General features: G+C 38.3%; 1 protein-coding gene across 1 annotated transcript in view; it reads left to right on the top strand.

The window, feature by feature from the left end:
* Positions 1 to 1029: 1029 nt before the first annotated feature.
* LOC139130787 (serine-rich adhesin for platelets-like) overlaps positions 1030 to 14188 on the top strand; it is a 61212-nt gene continuing 48053 nt past the window's right edge. Inside the window, exons 1-2 of the mRNA XM_070696578.1 lie at positions 1030 to 1120; positions 2545 to 2593. The gene's annotated coding sequence lies outside the window, so the exon portion shown is untranslated. The remainder of the gene's footprint in view (positions 1121 to 2544; positions 2594 to 14188) is intronic.

Below are 14188 nucleotides of genomic sequence, written 5' to 3'. Positions count from 1 at the left end.
GGTGGCCCACTAGAATAAAGTTGACTTTACGTAATGGCCCATGACCCTCTTAACCGGAGGGCTGCCTTTGGCGAACCACTCCAATAAAGTTTACTTTATACAATGTCCATGGACATGAGTTGTCTATGGAAATGAAGTTAAAAATTGCCTTACAGTCGTCCTACTTAACAGACGTTTCAATGGATGTGGCTGAGAAGTTTGTGCACTGGCATCTCTGCTACACGAATAAAGTGCGCCGCGTACCGGAGTTCAAATCCAAACCATGCGGGTAAATTTGACATATGGGTTTTGGTTATTTTTCGGGGGGGGGGGGGGTCATCAATTTGTTTCGTCTGACAAAGGGGGGGGGGTAATCTTTTTTTCAAAAAAAATGCAGGGGGGGTCTATATTTTTTTGAACACCGGCGACAAGATTTTGCCGCCCCCCCCCCCAGCCGTAAAAACTGAACGCTCCCTTTAAAGTGAAATACATGACGTTCTGTATGTAGCTAATAGTGGTTTCAAACTGGTAGGCCCGGGGGTAAGCCTATTTGGTTGTTGAGGGGGACTTAGGCCTAGTGAAGGAACAATTGGCGAGTGTTCAAAGATTTAACAGAAGACGTGCACCAGAATTTAAGTCTTGGCCCACCCTTAGTAATGTCATCATGCAGTAAAAGGGGGATACGGGTCCTTTGAATGATATATTTTCTCTCATTTGGATACAGAAATTAAGATGGCGGAATACGCTTCAAACTCAACCACACTTGCTCGTTTACATTTTATGAAATATGTCAAGGATACCTCTCTCGAACACGTGGCCAAAGGAAGCCATAGTGGCTCTGTCACGTGAACAAGTTGATGACGTCACACCAGGATATGTAAATTTGTTCCATACGTAAATGTGATTTTAAGCGTCATTTGCAGTAGTGTACAGCATGATAAAGTCGACAGTGGGGAAATTTAAGAGATAGTATCTTGAAGGTGTGTAACGTATTCAAAATGTGATACGATAGAAGGGTTTCAACTTTGAAATTTCAGTCGATCTATGGTATACCACGTGGTTTAGTTCTAGCGCGTGTCAATCTACCCATAATGCTTAAACGATGAGGCCACACCAATGGACGCGCACAGTGACGGCAACGGTGAGTTTACGTTGAGATTTTCGTTTGTAGAGGTTGTCGTTTTTAACGCTTACGAGTCTCTTTTTCACACTTGATCGTAGACCCAGTCGACAGTTTTCAGCTGTCGTACGCGGTGCGTCGCTGAGTACAGTGACCTTCGTTCCGCGCCAGATCTGAACTTCTCGGGGGTCCGTGGGATATGTCCGTTGCACTGTTGAAGTCCTCGCAGGGATATGAAGTCTTGATCACGTCAGACGCAAAAAACTCTTCTCTCAGTGTTGCCACAAAAATATTATCATGATATCATCTGTGTTCCTGTACGCTTGATATCCTCACATCATACCAACGTATATTTTTCATTATCTATTTTCCGCATTGGGTGACAATACCAACCGAACATCCCTATTTCGCGCGTTTCGATTGTGTGATCTGGTTCAGTTTATTTGCATGTATCGTTATTGTTATGCTGATTCCGGGTGCCGATCAGAAATGAGTTCAAGTTTCAACGGAGCCCCAAATCGTCATTCCTCCAGTGTCGACCCTTAAAATGAACGGCGATATCGTGATTGTTTCGTGACTTCCTGATTACTGCTATGTGTCGAAAATGTATATCGAAGTCCAGGCCGACCGGCCCGGATGGGCTGTGAACTGCGATGACATTCATTCTGCGTATAGGCAGCAATTAATAATAATACTCGGTTCTCCACATCGTAGGATATATTGTTGTCAAAGTGATTTCACAGTTCCTACTTAACATTCCCAAATTCATAGCAATCGCAGTCCCTATCTTTCACAACAGTAGGGTCTGTCGTAATCTTGGTGTGTATACAGTACTGTGTGCCACAGTTCCATCTTCACAAGGGTCAATGACCCCCATGATCGGAGGAGCCCAGAAGCAGTTTAGACTCATGTTTTTAGCGACTTCTGGCATCTCTATACCATTACCAGTCGACACGGAGTTATTTTTTTTCCTAATGAATGTTAGCATATTGTGTTAATCAAAAAATATTATACATTTAGTTGGGATTTTGCCAAGGGTGTTGAAAACTACTTTTAAAAAAGACAAAGCTTGATGTGCTGTCTCTGAAGTTACCACAAGGGTGTTCCTGCCAGGCCAGGCTTTTAATATTAATCCCACCATTGACATCCGCTCTGGACACCTAAAAAGCATATGGAATATTGAATATTTTTATTGATAATGAGTGTCGAAACTGAACAAATGCTCCTCATGCTGAGCAATTTTAAACACAAAAATTGATTCGTATAGCACTGTTTCTCTTCCGACACTTTCAGTAAATCAGAGAAACTGATACTTGTAACGAAGGTAAAGGCAATATACTACGGTAACTTTGTCTAATGGTGTGTCTTAGGTTTTGAAATATGTGTAAGGTCATCAAATTTCATAATGAATGATGAAAAATATTTTCAACTTTGCTTACTTTCAGGAATCAAAGGAATAACATATAGCTGCTACATCTAGTGACACAACATTAAGTAAGTACATGGCTTGAATGAACATTTGAATTTAAGGTACATTCCTTAACAATAGTTATTTTTGTCATATGCTGACGGTATATGTAATATCAATTTTCTGTGTAGCATGTACTACAAAGTTGCCAAAAAGTCATTGTGATGAATATTTGCTATATAGAGAATCTTATATACAAGTTTAGACATCAAATGTCAACTTCATAATTGTCATCTATGGAAGACAAGTATGCATTGATTAAAGTTGCAATATGGATCAAAATTGTCGATTCGTAAAACTAAAGCAAATAGACCATACTACGTTGAAGTACTCTTCTTAGCTAAGCCTCTTACCAATCCTGGTACACAAACATGTTCATTTTGATGTGTTACGGAAGCTTAGAAAAGCTGTTTTGTAAACAAACTTTCAAAAAAAAATTTGGTGTTTTCTGCTGTGTACATGACAAGTACCAGTGTTTTGCCCAGGAATTGTAAAGGTGGGACACAGTGTCCCATGATTGTCAAAATAGGGGGACACTGAGTTACAATAGGGGCTCAATGTGTGAGCAAAGAACGCAAAGCAAAGTCAAGTCACCAAGGCAGAAAGGTATTGTAAACATGTAGGGCTGTTGTTATCCATCGAAAATTTGATATCATGAATATATACATTCCTTTTAAAATTAAGATTGCTGACGACTCCTATAATGGTTTGTGACAAAGTCATTTTAACTGGTTGTATTTACAGTTTTGAATTGTAAAAGAAGACATCATCATGATAACATCAATTCCATGTGCATTTTTCTTTCATGGGGATTCTTGCCAGTTACTGCATTACATTAGTTTAACGGAAATAAAGAAGATTTTTCATTACTAGGGATTTTACATGAAATTGATAGATAGCTAGCTGCAATAATGATAAATTATATATCAAAAGAAAGTTCTCTTCAAGACCAATTGATTGCATTTTGTTTGATGAAAATTGGTTCAGTACGTGCAGAGATATGTCCTGTTGAATTTGAAAAAATGAGCTTCCTATTTAGAAATTATGCCATGGTAGACACCTGTAGTTTTCATTACAACCATGTGACCCCATGTTGAACATTGTTTGAGGAAACTAGAATTGCAATTTCTAGTGCTTTTTGCAATAACTCAAGCATTTCTTATTGAAAATTGATGAATTTTTTGTGGATATTGCTGATGAAATGTTCAATGGTTTTTAGTTTTTATAAATGAAAAATATTATTTAGAATGCTGTTTACAAGGTAAACAAATAAACAACAATACCTGTACACAATCAAATGATACCTGTGACATTGATCACTGTATGCATTATGTATTGTGAACATCAACAGAAATATGATAATCATATTCCATCATATATTACTTTGCATATATGAAAAAAGTTATTTAGATTTATGTTTACAAGGTAAACAAATAAACAACAATACCTGTAAACAATCAAGTTATACCTGTGACATTTTAGAACTTGATTTAAATTTAACAAAATATTTTTTTATATTTTTTTTTAATTTGAACTTCGGAATTTTTTTTAAATTTTTTTGTGTGATTACAACTTTTATTAAATGATTATGAAATATGTCTGATTAATGTAGATTTTAAGTTTAACAATTACAGAGAACTTTTCCAAAAGGTCAAAAAAACTTCGTTCTCAACCGTTTTTCTATGCCGTAAAACAGCAACACGCATTTATAGAATGAACAACTGCATTAAACTGGATGCAAAATTACGCTGCCCCGGAAATACCATAGACCCTCGAAGTCAGCGGTCCGAAATACAAACCAGTATAAAAACCAACTTTTCCAAAGACTGGAACACCATCAATGAGAAAAGAACAAATTAATATTCTACGGCCTTTTTCTTCAGAGAGAACCAAAATAGTCCCCTTCTCGGGAACTAAAGATCGAAACTAAAATTTCAGTATAGTATCGGCAAAGTGCGGTGCACGTGAGCAGTTCAGTATGGTATCGGCAAAGTGCGGTGCTCGTGCACGCGTATGCCTACACTGCAGTGCTGGCTTGACAACTTCTCAGTGTCTATCGAAAAATATCACCCGGAAATCAAACTACTTCGAACAAGATAACGTTTGAAAGGGTAAAGTATATAGATATATCTCTAGATCCTTGCATTTAATAAGAAATCAGACAAATCTAGCTGCAAAATCGTGAACGTCGGAACTCAGCTTAGACCTCCTAACACAGAACATGCCGCAAAGCGCTGATTACTTGTATGTGATTCCTGGGAGTGCCCGGATGTAAAGTTGGGGTGAAACCATACTCGCAAAAAAGGGCCTTAAGCATGATTTTTCGCATCGTCAGACTTGTAATTATTGCAGAATTACAATTAATATTTATCATAAAATTAATTTTTTAGGCCGAATGTTTAAGGTTATCAAGATTTTCTTTCAAAAAAACACAAACAAAACACAAAGTTTGATCATTGATTGAGTTTTTCTCGGCCGATTTTAACGTTCGCCCCCTCAAAATGAAGCCCATGATCTCGTCTTTCGTACCAACCCTAAAAAATAGTGATGCAATCGGATTAAGTCATGCGGAGAACCTATCAAAGAGGTATATATTCAATCTCTTTCGCGGGACATTTGAGATCACGGCACAACGCTCATAATGGACGCCAAAATCGCCGGTACGCGTGAGTTTGTAGTCGTGCTGCTTTGCCATTTATTGTAGTACAAAAGCGAAAATTTCCCAAAATGAAGTTAAAATAATAATCTTTAACACTACAGTTTCATTTTCTCTGATTATTTGGTCTTTTGAAGAATTAACACGAAAGTTCGGACTAGACCTGCATTGAACGCGTACGTTCAACACGAATGTCATGTGACCTAAAACCCCTATCATTACACTTATGACTCCAGAACTAGAAGTGTTTGAAGACAATAGTTTGATGCACATTGTAACCTGTTTTTTTTCTTTACTGTTATAATGTTCTCTTCTTTTTATAATTGCTCAAATGACTGACACTTTTCCCTGAAAATTGCAAAAATATAGTTTGAAAACACAAATATCTGAGAGAACTCCTTGATCCTCGTGATAGCAATGGCACATTGCCATAATGCTGTTTTGACAAGCTGGGTGGTTCTTATTAAGATCAGCTACAATCGAGCTAGGGGGTCTTGACTATATAGGGAATTCAGCATGGTGACCTCGATCTCTGGCTGGGTTGGCTTGCAGACAATCGGAGAGTTGTATGAGACTCCTTCTGGGGAAATTTAAGGCAAAACTACTATGAAAAATCAGGGATATACGGTAGTGTTTCAACAAAACTGTGGGGTTGATAATATTTTTAGGTGAAGTTCTGAGCTTCCAGTACACCAAATACACGTGCAGTCAATACGCCATATTCGAGATGCATAAAAACGAAGAAATTATGGGGTTGTTTGTTGTGCGGGGGCGCTGTTTGTTGACAACTGGTAGGACTAGAATTTCAAAATTGCTGCTGGCTGGACTGATGTGAACTGTCGTCTGTAGGATTGAGACACAGCCTCGAGTAAATATTTTTCATATTATTGAACTTTTAGTACTGTTACTCTCCATAAGATGCCTCATATCTTTTGCAATGTCCCTGGTTGTAATTCGGCCACTGTCAAGCTAGAAAAGCTGCAAAAGTACCTGTGGATGGAAAATGTTACTTTCCACTCATCTGAAAGAAAATGTAGACGCCTGCGACTACCATGGATTCGGATGTTGCGGAGGAAACCAAGTTGCTGTCCAAACAAGTTTTCCAGAGTGTGTTTCCAGCATTTCCAAGGTAACAAAGGCCCCAAATCTGAACATCCGGTTTCAACATTATTCGAATACAACAACTGGGGTGAGTCCATGTCGAAACGTCTGGTATATAAGCTTGATGCCCCTGCTTCACTAGAGAAACCAGCTAAACGGTTAAAACAGCATGCACAGAATGATGGGTGTGTAATGCAGCATTCTGAGCCATATGATGGGATTTGTGGCGAACTAGAAATTACAGAAGAAAATTCCAAAGCAAGTTTTCCAGATAGGTTTCATGTAACTAATATTTACTTCAACTGCCTCAGCTGAAATCACTGTAATTTGATGGCGCCAAAGTAACTTGTATTTTGTCCATTTATGTGTATTTCATGCATAGTTATTAATTTTCAGTAAAAATAATGTTTGAAATACAGTTTTGAAACACTCTTAATCAAATCAATATTCTTCAGATCTGAAGTTGTGCAGTTTTGAAAAACATGTGATATCATTCCCATTTAATGTAATTAGAAAACCAGTATATTTTATGTTGATTAATACATGCATCTGTGTAAGTAACCTGCCACTGCAAGCCTGTTTAAGTTGCAGTGATACTTTTATTATTAGCAGTCATATTTTTCACAAAATATTGTAGAGTAGTTCATAATTCTTTTACTCAAAATTTCTAGTTCATTATTTTAACTTCTGTTCATAATCTTTTTGTTGACAGATTTTACATCCAAAGTATCCACTACTGTACCATATGATCATCAGTATGTTGCTATGGAAGATGATGTAAATTGTGATGATCCAGTACTGATCAATGCTTCTGTACAAACTGATTTGACGTTGAAGATATTAACAAACTAGAAAATGGAATTCATTCGTTGAACTCAAAATTTAAAGACAAAGATACTTTGCGAAGGAAACCTTTTCTTGATAAAAATCTGGAAACTGACAAATCTGTAGCTTTGTACATTGGTGTTGCCTCTCTTTCATAACTGTATACGTTGTTTAATTTGATACTTTCTTTTTCTCCCAGACTTAAATATTGGAGTGGTTGTCAATCAGCAAAGGAAAAAAAACAACCAGCAAAGCCAAAACAATCATAAACCAGGGCCACAAAGAAAATTAAAAATGTTTGAAGAATTTATCATGACTCTGATGAAATTAAAATTGGGATTACTGTCATCTATTCTTAGTGATATATATATTTATTCATATGAATTCTAAAGTATATGACATTGTATGTACAATTGAAACTGCCATGCCAGGAAATCTGTTTTGTTTAAATAATTCTTAAATACTATATATATGATTCATACTTGGGAGTAATTGATAATATGTAATATTTCAATGCATAGAAATGTAAATTATTTGTATTATTGCATGAACATAAAGCCAATCACAATCTGATTGTAGTTATATTGAATAAAACCACCAGGGCTATGCCAGGTAAATATGGTCTGAAGTACACTGTAATACTGTCAGCTAGTATTTATGTACCACTTACAACATAAAAGTAATTATCTGTAACATAGAAAGGTTTATTATACATGTAGATTTGTGTGAATGTTGCAAAATTGATTGTGTAATAAGTGATTTTGTTTTCAGAAATAAAGCTGATTAGAAGACACACAAGTTAACAGTTTAGTGGCATGTAACTTCCAAGAGATAGAAGAGTGAATGAATAGGTGTATGGAACACTAAAATGTTTAGATTTACTCATTTCTTTCCTGCTAAATTTCTTTAGTTACACAGTGATCTCTGTTCATAAATAATTACTCATTCAAGTAACTTTGGGACAATGAATGTATCATAGAACCTAGTAAGTTTGGTTTTCGTAGAATCCCACAGATCTTTGTCAAATAAAATTCTTTCAACACCTATGTTTTATTTGTGAAAAGCACAAAATCACTGAATGGTAAACCAGTAACACCCAACTGACCTTGAATTTGATAATATCATTTTGAATTTTCTTTAATTTAACTCTGTTCTCATCCAAGTATACATGGTATGATTTATCCTGTGCAGTGTGCTGCTTCATTTGGAAATTTATCTTTATGTTTAAAACAACATTTAATTTCTAGCAACCACTCAACCTTACTGCAACAGGTACATTTAAGTTTACCATCAGAGCTTGCTCAAAAAAGGGAAGATCAGCTGAGATGATAAACCCTGAACTTGATATTTTAGTACCCCTGTGCCCTTCACCACATAAATATTCACAATACAAGTGTTTAGCTACTGATTCATGTTCTACACCAAATCTGATTGCATCTGATGATTGACAATTGGAAGCTTTTGTGAGAATGTTAGAAACTAAATGATTTTTGCCTCTCCCTGTATAATTACAACAATCATAAAAATTAATTGCAGTTAAACAGGCTTGTCTGTAATCACACCAATCCTGTACATCTCTTTGACCAATGGTAACGTCATTTACAATGGATATGTTTACTGTCAATATTGTCTTTCAAGTACTCAATGAAATTTAACTCAAAAGAATGTTAAAATCACAGACAAAGTCTAAAATTGTTTTGGGCAAGCATTAGACATAACAGATCTGATTTCTTCTGGTGTTAATAAGGGATTACTAATTGCAGAGTTATATGTGTCCATAAGAGGCTCAGGTTGTAATGGTGTAGCTCTATTGTTCCTGATATCAATCTCATTGATAAGCAATGGAACTGACTCCCTCCTAGGTTTGTCCCATGTACATGGTGTGTCAGTTGCTACTTGACTATTGACGATCCTATGACCATCTGTAAAACTGCTCAAGCTGAATAGAAGTGCGACACACTGCTTACATGTACCACCATCCCTGAAAAATAAAACAATACACTGTCTTTTTAATACATACCTCAGAACACTTATGATTATACATTGAGAGAACTTCTAGTCTAGGATTTCAACTTATTAGATTAATCAATTATCATTTCAAAATTACATTCAATAAAATTATGATATTAAGCATAATTTACAGATGACTGAAATGCCAATACTGTTTTGTGCTGTATGAAGTTGTAGTTTGCATAGTCCCAACAAAGATCTAGGGGGTGTAGGGAGACTGGGATATGAGGCACAATAAATGCGTCCACTGAAGGTGTAGGGCTTCCTACTTCCATCGTGTCCATAGATACTATGGTTCATGAATATGCAATTGACCAACCCGAACAGCTGGCAGCTAATAGCGTGCTATTGTTTACATTATCGAAAGACACTTGTGACTCAAATCTTCGCCTGGATTTTCTTTTTTAAATCCCTTTCTGGAAATTTTTACCACCGTAGTAATCGTGTCAGTACATTTATAAGGCTTCGGTACTGTCAAATCATTTAATGAATAACTGAAATAAAGAACTGAGTACTTACGCGACGCAACCACAACCACCAGAATGCAGTCGACCATCAGCTGACATTAAAATCCATGCTTCGTAAGGCTTGTCTGACTGATTCGTCTCACGAACGCAGCAACATTTAACGTACATGAAGGGGTGTCTCGGAACGCTGTGAATCTTCACACCGTAGACATGGCCGTCAACAAATAACTTGTGTCCGTTGTCCTTACGATAATTTAGGAGTCGTTCTTCGGACCAGTTACAAAAGTAGATATGAACTTATTCGTATCAAATCGACATCTGGCAGAAACTTAAGGTTTTCATTCCAATTTTTGATGGATCGGATGTCGACTAGTACAACTTTGTCACCGTGGATATCAACTGTACGGCGTTTCTTCCGCCCTACTTCACTCTTCAGTTTAGAGTCGTCCGGTTTCGATTCATTTTGGAGATCGAGATCGACAGCATTTTCAGCTAGCTTTAAAAGAACGGCCTTGGTTGCACCTTTCCTGGAAATACCTCTGGCTTTCAGAAATTGCACAAGTTCCGTATATTTTAGCGTAGCCAAATCACCGCGGACAATTTTTCGCGCCGCCATTGTTGACTGTTGATCATTTTAGCCCTACCAAACAGCGCCCCCGCACAACAAACAACCCACAATTTCTTTCGTTTTCATGGATCTCGAATAGGCGTATTCCGTTTAATGCCCTGTGCCCGGGCTAGTAAAATGACTGAAAATTTGATTCTCTGTACTTCACTGGACTAGCATTTATTTACATGTAAACGTTTCATTTCAAGTTGGTGGTCGATAAAATTTGCTTTGTGAAAAGTTAGTTGTTCTTTTTACAAGCCTTCTGTTTCCGAAATCATTGTCTGGTTATCAGGATCGTACGTGGCCTGGCATTTGATTTTTGTCCCCAAGGCTGCAGGGCCCAGTGGACGCACATCGCCTTATACCACGAATCGTAGACTGTAACAGACTAACTGATTTTCCAATAGTGTTTACATTGTGACAAAAAAAATAGACTAAATTTTAAATGGTTTATGGTCTCGATAGAGAAGCAATAACTGTAGTCTGTCTGTGGATGCTGGACTTAAAATTCTAGCCCTGATTTTAGTGCGTCCCTGTGACCCATGTCCGGTATTTTTGCGGGACATTGTTGCTAATTTTGCGTCCAAAGACGCAAGAACGCACTCTGGGCATAACACTGAAGTACCACCAAAATTGATGACGTCCCCATAAAGTGCACGTTGGAAGGGCAATGTCGACACAATTACAAAACTTGACCTAAATAATGAATAACTCATTGTAAATTTTTGTGTGCCTAACTTTGGTTGCGTCACAATGTTTTGGAAATATACGTATATCGATATGATAAAGTACAGCTCTACAAATGATCGTGTTATTGCTTTTTCTCACCCATATACAGGGATTACCCTGGCTCAAGAACTGCATGAGATAAAATCCCACATGAAAAAAAAACTGGGGGAGAATTTCAAAGTCTGTGGGATGTCCGTGATTTTCCGCATATTGGTTAATTTGCATATAACAATACACCCAGTGTGACAGTTTTCGGACAACCTCAGTTTTCGGACATTTAATGAAATGCTGTTCATTGTTTGCTCCGTATTGATAGCGTTTTAGAAGTCTTATTAAGTCAGGTGATGCTGCTGTCCCGTTTTGGATTGTTTTTTTTCGGTAGAAACTATTTCGGGCGCTACAAACTTGGCGAAGTTAGCCACACCATACGATACAAGCTGTTGAACGCAACACACAGAGACAGCCCATGTCTGATATCTAAGTGCTATACACATCAAAATATAGTTGCGTCATCCATGGATTAAACGTCACTAATTATCACGAAATATTTCCATATAGTTTTCTAAACACATATCAAAATTGAAAATCGGGGTTCGAAGTTTCAAAATATCAGTATTTAGCCCCAATAATCATGTTCCAAATACGACATCCGATTAGATTACTGCGATAGCAGTCCGATTACTACGCACTCAACATTGGTCAACAATTTGGCAACTTTGACCCCCTAAATGCCACTTCTGTCAGTGTTAACAGTTTGAGGATAAACACAATAAAGTTTCGAAAGGTATGATAATAAGATTTCATAGTGCTTGTCATTTATGAAACGGCTTTGGGCGAAATTCACTACCCTGTCAGAAAACTGTCACACTGAGTGTAGTTGTAATCAGAGGCGATCGAATCCATACTCTCTAGTGCTGGAGTAACGGAAGTACAGTAGACTAGAATAGTGCATTTTTGTTTTTTCTTCGCACTACCACTCGTACTGGACAAGAATTCCTTCAAAAGCACTATTTTGAGCGACGACAACACGCTGTACATCAGCAATGAACACTTGCTGTATCTATCGACTCCAATGATTTGTCAATGAACGCAAAACTTCCTGTTGGCAACTAATCACAAACGCTGTTTGAAACGGGTAACTCTGCAACAGGTTCTCAGAGGTCACGTTTACGCAAAAAACATGCGTATTTGACACAAAAATATTTTTTTTTACGCAAAAATGAAATGTCGTTCGTAAATGATGACGCGTAGGAAATATCGTTCAGTGCTTCCACAACCTGTGTCGTTAGCTCACGCAACAGAGCAGCGACCCAAAAAACACAGTGCACAGCACAATCCGCTAGTCGAGCTTGTTGCTTTCTTTCTTTCACAAATTAGCATATCAATGCACCGCGCGCGTTGGAAGGGTGTATAAATCAATCATGAGGGCTCAGCATGCTTGGTCTTCTCAGCTGAGTCAAAATGTATCAATTTTACGAAGAACGATTCGATAAGAAATAAAGATTGCAACATTTCAAAATTTCCGTTAACCGTACACAAATTGCCTCATAATATTTTCGATGTTTGTTGAGACGGTAATTGCACGATGCCGAAAAAATACAACCAAGTTTACTGTCTTATCACTTCACTCGAACACCCGCCATTGGAACGAATGCAAATAGTGATACGCTAGCTACTGCAGCAGGTGGGAGTGAAATAACAAGGTCAGTCGACAATAATGAGTTTACAGGCCCAGATACTGCCAGTGCCACTGCTGATGAAACGGCCGTAGATAAGCTTGCCGAAAGTCGAGAGGGTTTTGACAACAAACGACTCACCAAAGAAAGAGCCAAGATCGCAACAGTAAGAAAATACCACCCTGAATGGGAGAATGAGTTTCAGTGGTTGGAAAAGCAAAGGTTGTCATTAGGCGGTCGCGAAGTCGACAGAATTCTTTGTACAGTATGTCACAGTGGTGGAATGAAAAACACATTCACCAGTCTTTACGGATGCGGCGATCTCCAGATATCGGCTTTGAAGCGACACCGAGATACGGAAGAACACAGAACTGCTGTCAAAAACAAACCTCTGAAATCACGCATGCAGAGCGTCCTATCGGAAAACTCTGCCAAGAAAGTGGACTCTCACACTGCAATGATGTGTATCGTGTATACCATGGCGAAAATGAAATGCCAGACTCCGTTTTTTCGTCGCTGATCGAACTTAATCAACAAAATGAATGTAAAGCCCTTTGCGATGTCCCGACCTACAAACATCATAGCAGCATAGAAGAAATGCAGCAGGCAATCGCCCAAGTTATCAATGAAGATTTGTATGAGGAAATTGAAGCCAGTCCTCTAATATCTGTAATAGTTGATGAGACAGTGAACATCACCATTGACAAGAAACTGATCATGTTTCTAAGAATCATCAAAAATGGCAAACCAAAGAATATATTTGCAGGAAACATCACAATCACTGCTGGCAATGCAGACACTGTGACAGCCGCGATATTTTCTCAGCTTGAGAAAACGAATATCGATACTGCCAAGGTCATCGGCCTTGGCTCTGACGGAGCATCTGTTATGACTGGACGGCACAATGGCGTTGGTGTTCGTATGCAGCGAGTGAACCCGTTTTTGACGCAAATCCATTGCGCTGCACACAGAGTCGCATTGGCATCTTCAGACGCAACCAAGGGGATTGAACCAGTAGCTAACTACAGGCGTACTGTCAACTCCATCTACAACTACTTTGAATATTCGGCCTCCCGATATGAGCGTCTACGGGAACTGAACAGGGCCTTTGATAACGCAGACTTTTTAAGTCTAAAACAACCTTGCTCCGTACGTTGGTTGTCACTGTCAAGGGCAGTAAAAGCCATCGAATGTAACTGGCCAGCATTGATAATGGAGTTAGACGAAGACGCGCGCAATAACCCAACTGCCGATGGAATTCTACGACAGATAAAGCAGTTCTCTTTCGTAGCTTTAACCCATATTTTGTCCGACATACTTCCTGTAATGGATCGACTGAATTTAGTGTTTCAACGCAAGAACGTGAATTTGTCGGTGGTAAAACCCGTGGTCAGTGCTACGATTGCCAGTCTAGCTGAGTTGCGACGTAATGGTATGTCTGGTGTGAAAGAGCAGCAATTTGAACGGGAGTTTCGACAGACCGATCGTCACTTCAGAGGGCACCGCCTCACGTATGCGTCAGATGTCAATGTCAATGCCTATAACGG

This window comes from Ptychodera flava, chromosome 4, assembly GCF_041260155.1.
Source record: "Ptychodera flava strain L36383 chromosome 4, AS_Pfla_20210202, whole genome shotgun sequence".
NCBI lineage: Eukaryota > Metazoa > Hemichordata > Enteropneusta > Ptychoderidae > Ptychodera > Ptychodera flava.
Note: the sequence above shows the minus strand (reverse complement) of the source record. Positions and strands in the feature narration are given on the sequence as shown.